The sequence below is a fragment of the Arvicola amphibius genome, chromosome 1, assembly GCF_903992535.2.
Source record: "Arvicola amphibius chromosome 1, mArvAmp1.2, whole genome shotgun sequence".
In the NCBI taxonomy this organism is placed as follows: Eukaryota; Metazoa; Chordata; class Mammalia; order Rodentia; family Cricetidae; genus Arvicola; species Arvicola amphibius.
Genome location: NC_052047.1, coordinates 42,444,019 through 42,453,509, shown reverse-complemented (window position 1 = coordinate 42,453,509; position 9,491 = coordinate 42,444,019).

Sequence of the window (9,491 nt, the reverse complement as noted above, 5' to 3'; positions counted from 1 at the left end):
TCTCCCTTTCCTTCTCCCTCTCTCTCTCTCCCTCTCCCTCTCTCTGTTCAATACACCATCCCTAGCCCTACAGCAGATCACCAGCAGCCGCCCCTTCCCCTTTCCAACATCCCTTTTTTTCCCCAGAGATCATCCCCTCCTACACTCCCTACTATCATTTATTGCCGCATTGCAGTCTCTAACACGGGCAGGCATTCCTTATGAAAACACCAACTGAGCAGGACAAGACAACAGGCAACATACAGACATTATACTCTGAAAATCCAGAGAGGAAACTGTTACAGAATAATCTTTTTGTATACATGGAAGAATTTTCTTTGCCAAGGCACTTTCTGATTGGTTGCTGCCCTGTATAGGTAGGACAGCTGGATATAGTGGATGCTGGGACAAAGAACCATAAAGTGTCTGGCATCATGATCAGACATTGAGAAAAGCAAGATGAATGTGCCATGGTGAAAGAGGGTACTGTCACACTGCCATGTGACAGGCATTAGATAAGAAATATGGGTTACTAAAAAATTTAAGAGTTAGCTACTATCAAGTTTCAGGTATCAGCTGAGCATTTATAATTAATAATAAGCTTCTTTGTAGTTATTACAGAGTTGCTTCTGGGACACAGAAAATTCCACCTACAGGAAACGGAAATCAAGACACAAAACACTCACCCATCAAAGAAACACCCAGAAATAAGTACCTAGATCTATCCTTCTGCTGTATCCAAGAAATGTATCTCAACATCAAGGATAGACTTTGACTCAGGATAACAGGTTGGAAAAATATTCTAAGAACCAAGCTGGTGTAGACATTCTAATAACTAATAAAATAGACTGTAAGCCAAAACTAATCAAAATAGATAAGAAAGAACACTTAATATTTACCAAAGGAAAAATTTAACAAGTTAGCATTTTAATTTTTAACATCTATGTCCCAAATATAAGGACACCGAGGAAAAGAAACACTCTTACATCTTAAATAAAATATTGACCCTCATACACTGATAATGAGATACATGAAGATCCCACTCTCACAAATGGACAAATGATCCAGACAAAAACTAAACAGAGTAATACTGGACACTGTGATCCAAATGGACGTAACAGATAGCTCCAGAACACTTCAACCAAACAAAAAGAATATAGCTTCTTCTCAGTAGTTCATAGAACCGTTTCCAGAATTGACCACAAAAATTTACACAAAGCAAGTCTCAAAAGATACAAGAAGATTGAAATAACTCCCTGCAAAGTTATCATACCATCATGGATTAACACTAGATATTAACAACAGAAACAATAGAAAAATAACATACTCGTAGAAAATGATCTCCTGATTGACTAGAGTCAAGATAGAAATACATAAAGAAATGAAAGACTTTCACAAATTCAGTGAAAATGGATATACATCATACCCACATTTATCAATGACAGTTGTGAACCTAGCTAAAAGATCATCAAAATTTGTAAAAGTATGTTTTCCTCACATACAGTGACTTTCTCTGACCCTATGTTTAAGGATATTTCTTGGCCTTTCTGGCTTCTTCCTATTTCTCACATTTTCTAAGTTTCTTGAAAGTTACCAGAGTCATCCGATATTCTTTCTCACCCTTAAGATGACCTGTCTCACCTCAGATCCAACATGGGATATCCACCTAACCTTGTGCTAAACACTTATAAACTTTGAGCAAAAAGAACAAGACAAAACTAAACATTTTCTTCTTAAAGGCATCTCTTCCTGACATTGTTAAAACCTGACCAGTGAAGACCTGCATGAATGTCTGTCTTACTGTCACTGTTTTTCTGATAGGACACACCAGAGCATATGCTCTTTCCCTTTCCCAAACTCACGGAAATCGAGGATTACAATGTACCTAAGCCAGATAACAGCTATACAGCAGAACACACAGATGAACATGTCTGGGTTTGCATCTTCATCTTCCCAGTTCCAAAACAAAGAAAATAAAATTATTTTTTTCTCCTCATTTTTTTTATTAAAGATTTCCTCCTCCCCCTTCCCTCCCCTCCCTTCCACCCATACCCCCTCTCCACCCCTCTCCAAGACAAAGAGCCATCAGGGTTCCCTTCACTATGTTAAGTCCAAGGTCCTCCCAGCTCCCCCTATGTCCAGGAAGGTGAGCAACCAAACTGACAAGGCTCACAGTGAGCCCGTCCATGCTGTAGAGTTCATGTTAATTGCCGTTGTCCTTGGTTTCTCAGTCCTCCTCCACCGTCAGCCACATTCAGAGACACAATGCACGTTAATTTTTAATGGTAAAGTGGGTGGATTGATTTTTTTTTCGAATTGGCTTCTCTTTGACTACATTTTTCTAGTACCATCAGTTTAGCAATTAAAGATCATTTAAATGTCTAAATTATACTTTGTGAAAGTATTTCAAAGGCTTTCCTAATGTTTTTATCATTTTATTTCAGAATTTAGTGATTATATAGTGAAAAATTACCATATAAATCACTTATTCTCCCCTCCAATCAACCTCTGACCCTGCTAAACATTCCACCTCCCAACTTCATGTCCTCATTTGGCTGTGATTTTTAAATCACCTACAGAGTCTATTGACTAATACCCATATATTCATAAGCATGAAGTCATTTTATGGCATGTGGGTAACCTAAGAGAACCCAACTAGTCAAATAACAATTCTCTTCCCCTTAAGAGCTACCAATTTCCATTAGTTCCCCAGGTAGGAGTGAAGTTCTTTAAATTCCTACAGCACCTAAGTTGGAATTTTGACTAATTAACTTGTGCGGAGCTTGTGCAAGTCCTCACAGGGACTGTGAGTTAATGTGTTCAGTGGCAGTTGCATGAACAAGAGGCAACTTTTCACGGTCCTCTTGCCAACCCTATGGCTGTTGCTTTCTTTCTATCTTCTCTCTTCATATGATTCTTAGCAGTAGCATAGGTTACGAGGTGCATGCATAGGGATGACAAAATTATCCCATTTAGGACTAAGCAGTCTCAGTATCTAATTTTCAGCGTTGAATCAGAATGGGTGTCTATGCTGACTTAAATCCACTGCAAAACCACCTTCTCTGTCCAAGTCTGAGACCAGGTCATGATAAAGTAACCATATTGAAGTGAGATGATGAGTAGACTGTGTTATGTCAAGAAGCCATCTCATTGGGACATAGCTCTGCATTATTTGTTCTTCTTCTTGAATTTTATCCTCTCTTCAGTGTATGCTGAGCCTTACAAAGAGTAATGTGGATGCCCACTATGAGGGTGAGCACTCAACCAGTACTTCTTTCTCAGTACCATGACAGTTACATCTCTACAGTTACCAGCATTTTATGAAGAGAAGACATTTTAGACAAGATTCGGGTGGGGGCAGAACTTGTTTTTAGATAAAAGTTTAGAAGCCATTTTGATGACATATTCATTTGGTAAGACAAAAGTAGCAATTTCAACCTTACTCCCCAGAGATGGACTTAGACCAAGTTCATACACAAGTCGATTTGAGATTGTAATGGTATGACTGTTAAAACTGACTAGCACCTGTGCTAGGAGGCCTCTTGTTCATTTCCGGCCACTCAGACCTGAAATAATCATACAAAAACTCTATTCATCAAATCACTGCTTGGCCTCTTCACTCTACATTCTTGCTGGCTAGCTCTTACATATAATTTAACCCATTTCTATTAATCTGTGTACTGCCACATGGCTGTGGCTTACTAGCAAGGTTCTGTCTGATGTCTGTCTCTGGCAGGGCTACAGAACTTCTCCTCAACTCCATCTTCTTTCTGCTAACACTCAGTTTAGTTTTCCTCACCTAGCTCTACTCTTTTGCCCTATCACAGGCCAAGACAGTTTCTTTATTCGTTAACCAACAAAAGCAACACATATCCCACACCAAGCACCACCATTGCCTGCACAAAGGGCATGACAAATTACAACTATATATCTCATGACTGGAAAGTGGGTATAATATTTTACAAAACTGAGAAAGATTCTTAGTGACTACTCTCCCCAATTTGTCTGCACAGACTATGAAATATAGGATTCAGGGAAGACATATATCTAAATTCATCCCAATAAAGTTTCTCTGTCTTCTCCAAGATTGTAAATCACACTATTTCTAATGCTCAGAACCAATTTCTCAAGTCATGCTTACCCACTCACTGCTCACTTATACACTAGAATTAATTTTTTTGTTTTATTCTTTTTCCACTTCTTATGAAGTTATGCACCTCTAATATGGTAGTTTAAAATGCATGTTTCATTTTCACATTTTTATCTAGAGTAATATAAAGGATTGCCAGTAAACTTACTTCCCTTTATCAAATACACCTTATTTCATCAATAACTTCTCTGTATTATAAGAAAATTATTAATGAGACTATTTTTAATTGTCAAGAAAATTTAAAAGTCAAGGTGTATATATAAGACAAAATTTTGCTTTGCCTACCTCCTATGTAACTCACTATATACATTTATTTTTTAAAATTATTCTTTATTTTGTGGACTTTTTTTCTCAAGGGTACATTTGCTAAACATTAACATTCATAAGAAATTGGCTGTCAGCTTCTCAAGGTAAGATAATCTATATTAGTTGTTTATTAATAATATTTATATTTTACCATATGTACACCAAAAATGAAACCTCTGAATACCTATAAAATTAAGTATCTATAAAAGGTCTTATTTTTACCTTTAAGACACCATATTAAATCTTAGCACATATTTATTACATGTGCTTTTTATTTTGTGCCTAATGTCTTTGCTTTGGATGTATATGAATATTTTTATTTTCTCTTTACTTTAGGGATATATTATGTTCTGCTGTCTAATTGTTTGGCCACCTGCTGTAACAGTGGCTCACATTATACAGATATTTGGTCATTAGTCCATGCACTTATTTCACGCTTGAGAATTATCATTTTTAATTTGGCACCAGTGAACTAATGCCCAGCATGTGTTCAAAACTACCACCTCCAAAGAGCAATAAAGAGAGTTGACTAAGTTGATTAAGACAATAAAACTATCAGAACTGCTTCAGGGCTAACAGAAATGCTTACATCAACTCATACTGCTTATAACTGCTGGTATATTTTTTCTATTTTCTTAATGACAATAATATAAGCTACTAATTCAGGTTGTAAATTAAAATATACATAAAATGATAATGCAGTTCATAAATTTAAGAAATCACCCATTGAAACTTTAATTGTTAAAATACTTCAATGTAAAATGCACCAGGATGAGACCACAAGCTAAATACATTCAAATAACAAGCATTCAGTCTTCATCTAAAAACACTACAGTTTTTCGAAAGGAAAAGTAAATGGAATGAAAATGGAGTGAGAAAAACATAATGTGTTAGAAATGTTCACTTTATTCTTTAGTTCAACACAAGTAAGTAAATCTAATTTTTCTTGTCAGTGCCCTATGATAAAAAATTGTACAGGGAGTAAGTACTTCGTTTTGCACTGCATTCTATATACTCATTCAAACTACCAACATGGCAAAAAATAAGCATTTAGCAAACAATTGTACATAAAATTTAATCCCATTTGAATAGCTGGTGTTCTTAGATCTTCAATATTTTTTCTGGGTCTGCTAATTTTATTTCTAATCAGTAAAAGCTTAATTAACTTAAAAGTTTAAGTTTTTTTTTAAATGTTAAATATGCTTTGTTGTCTTTACTCTTTGCTCTTTTAGGATCCCACCACCCAACTCCCAGTAAGCAGACATGGAGTTTTATTTTTATGTATAAATGCCTGGCCACAGACTGACTTGTTTCTTGCCAGCTTCTCTTCACTTTAATTTTCCATTCACCTTTTGCCTCTGGGCTTTTACCTTTCTCTATTTCTCTGCATCTTTTCTTTCCTACTTATTCTGTGTGTGGCTGTTGGGTGTTGGTCCCTTCTTTGCTTGCGTGTCCTCCTCACCTTGTTCTTGTTCCTCACTCTCTCTTGCTTTTCCCTTCCCTCTTTTTCTCTTTCTATTTATTTTCTCTGCCCTGCTATTGTTAACTTCTGCTCTTTATTAAAACAATCAGGTGTTCAAGATAGGCAAATTAACACAGCTTCACAGAATCAAAAAATGCAACATAAAGGAATGCCACACATATTAGCATCATTAAAACAAATGTCAACGCTGGTCTAACACATCCTTTTCTTTCCTTTCACCTACTTTCTTTCTCCCTTTTTCTTTGCTTAAAGTTTTAGCTCCCAGTTTCCTCCTCAATTATGTTATATAATACTTGCTGTATTAAACCCTTTAGAAAAGGAAATAAGGCTTCCGTACTTGTTTTATGAGTTTATCATTGCACAGGTAGCAAAAGCAGATTTTACATAAAACAATTTTGCAATATTAAGCATCCATAAGAATTTTATTACCAGACAGGTATTCCCAACTAGCACAGTGATGACAGTCATTTAAATAAATGCAAAGAGAAAGCTAATTTTAGTAGACTGGAAAGATTTCCATTTGGACATAAAAGATTGTCAATGAGTTGTAACAACACTTTAATTTTCGCCTCGGTCTGTTTTTTTCTTTTACCTTCCCCCCTTTGATTAGAAATAGATTTTTTTCTCACAAAATATATCCATTAAGCTTTCTTCTCCCTCCAATCTTTCTGTCTCCCACCCTTTTTGTCTCCCAACCCTTCTGTCTCCCACCCCTATACACACACCTCCCCTTTATCATACCCTGTTTGACTGTCATTTAAAAACAGATTTCTAATGAATAATAATAAAATATAATAAGATAAAATGTAGGAAATCCTACAGCCAGTAGTTATCTACCCACTGAGGCATAGCCTCTATGCCAATGTAGAGCATGCCTGCGGCCTCCTTTCAGGCTGCGAGATTTGGTTTCTGTTCTCATTTCCAGCAGAGGATTCTGATTTGTGAGTCTACCCCTGAATAAATAACCGTCTATTTTTCTCAATTCTGAGTTAGTGTGGAGTTTCTTTTAGGAGTCCTTCATTAATAAAACAGAAAGTAAAATATCAGAATGGAATAAAACAAACAAATAGAAGGAAACAAATTAAGGAAATGGCATAATATTTGGGAACTCACTTACTCACACATTGAAGAGTCCCATAAAATCCCTAAACTGGAAGCCATAGTATATACTCAGAGGACCTGGTGCTGCCTGATATATGTTCTGCGCATAGGGCTTCAGTCTCTGAGAATCCATCTAAGTTTTGATTATGTTGAATTAGATAAGCCCGTAACAGTACTTTTTCTATATCCTTGAAACATGAAATAATGTTGATAAGGTATATATATATATATTATATATATATATATATATATATATATATATATATATCTATCTTTTATATGTGTTTTATATCTATGAAAAAGATTTTGGAGTCCATGCTGATTTTTGTTTCGCAATCAGTCTTAATGTCTCGGAGTGGAGCTCACAGAATAAAGCCTGTAGGCCAGATTCTAATCAAGTGTGACAGACCAGTTTTGTCCCTGAGCAAGTAAGCAATCGAAGCAGCACAAAATTGGTTATTTTTTGGATTTTGTCCTATTGAACAAACTGTAATTTTGCTTTGTCCTGCAATCTCCTTCTGATTCAGCTTGGCTAGGTCACCTGATAGTTCTCCCCCTCCCTCCCTCTCTCTCTCTCTCTCTCTCTCTCTCTCTCTCTCTCTCTCTCTCTCTCTCTCTCTCTCTCTGTCATTCTCTTGTCTCTCTAGATGTTTGTGTGTGTGTGTATTTGTTTCTGTCTCCCTTTTTGTGTGCATATACATATATATTTAACATGATTATAAAATTCAATGTAAAATGACATTAAATTATATTTCCAAAATCCAGTGCAAAAGAGCAACATCAGTTGATATCTTATGTATCATGTTTTATACTCGAGCAGGTTTTGCACTACCAAGAATATTAGTCAGAAAACATCCTGTCAATGGCAGGAAGCACCAGAATTTCTCACTATCACCTATAAACTTATTAGAAAAGAAGAGAGAATGTGGAAAGATTCCTGATATTAGACAATGGAAAATATTGTAGAATATAAGCAAGGTAATGAAAGAAGTCACGGACACTGCTTTTTTTTTGGCATATTGTCTTTATAATATCAAAGAGCATGTGAATGTCATCTCTCATTTTTAAGTGTGAAAACAATTCCTTTAGAATTATTACACAATTATATGTATTTCATTCATCAGGAAGGAAAACTATATTAAATCTATTATGCATTTAATAACAATTTTTCTTTGTTACCACAAGATAAAAGCAAATTATAATACAAGTGAAACCTGTTTTTCTGTTTGCAGTAAAAAAATTCTTTTCTAAAGAATTTACTTCATGAATAGTATTGTCTATTGAAAAAACCATACATGTTATATTAATACTTGAGTTCTCTCAAATCAATCATAATATGGAACTTTTTCCTAGTAGTGGCAAATAATTGATAATAAAATAAATAAAAATAAACTCAACACTGAAATTTTGAAAAAGTAGTAAATATTATAGTAATCACTTGTGTTGGATAATTTAGAAGAAATGCCTTTGAATAAGAGACAACTTATAAATTACATCTTATAATGATGAAAAAGATCAATTATGAAACCATGAGAGTTAAAACACATTTTTTTTGAGACAAAGTTTCTATGTAGCTTTGGAGCTTGTCCTGGAAGTAGCTCTTGTAGACCAGGCTGGCCTCGAACTGATAGAGATCTGCCTGCCTCTGCCTTTCAAGTGCTAGGATTAAAGGCATGTGCCACCACCACCTGGCAATTCTATAAGTTTTTATATATTATCAAAACTTGAATATTTTGGATATATTTATTATTTATAAATTAATTATAGATTGCTGTTAATAGTATGTGATGAACTTAGTTAAGTATAATTACCTATATTTATTTATTATTTGTGAAAATGTTCACCGCTTACATTCAGCTTGCCTAATATTTCCTTCTGTGTATGAAAGTCTGAATACAGACTCCAGCCTCTCTAGAGGTAGAGAATGTGGGACTACCAAAACTAATCATTGCTTTGCACACACTGTGCTTTTATGTTAGATTATAAACAGATATTATTACAACATGCTGGGAGATCTCCTTTTCAAGAGAACAATCTTTAATATAATGCCTGTATTTTCTGATTTGACTAAAATAATTAAAAATTAAATGAAAGTCTAGAATGTAAACTGAATGTTTTTTAATTAAATGAGAATGTGGAAAATGAGGAGTGTTTCCATGTTGTATAGACATAATGTGCATTCTATGCAGTCTCCGCTACTTTTAAGTGCTATTCAAAAAAAAAAAAACCATTAACTGAGGTGTTATCAAGTGAACCCCTGGCCATACCCCTGGAAGCAAAATACAAATTAAAAGGAATATTTAAAATATGTGCTTCCTTATATTGTTTGCAGCAGTTGTCAGTCTGAACGCTGGCATTCTAAAGTATTTATCAAGGCAGATTTAGTGTTCTATCTGTCTTTCTCTCATAGTCTGAGAGTCTATATGATTTGGTGTCTATTTCCCATACAGCCTAGTTTGAATGCACCAGGTT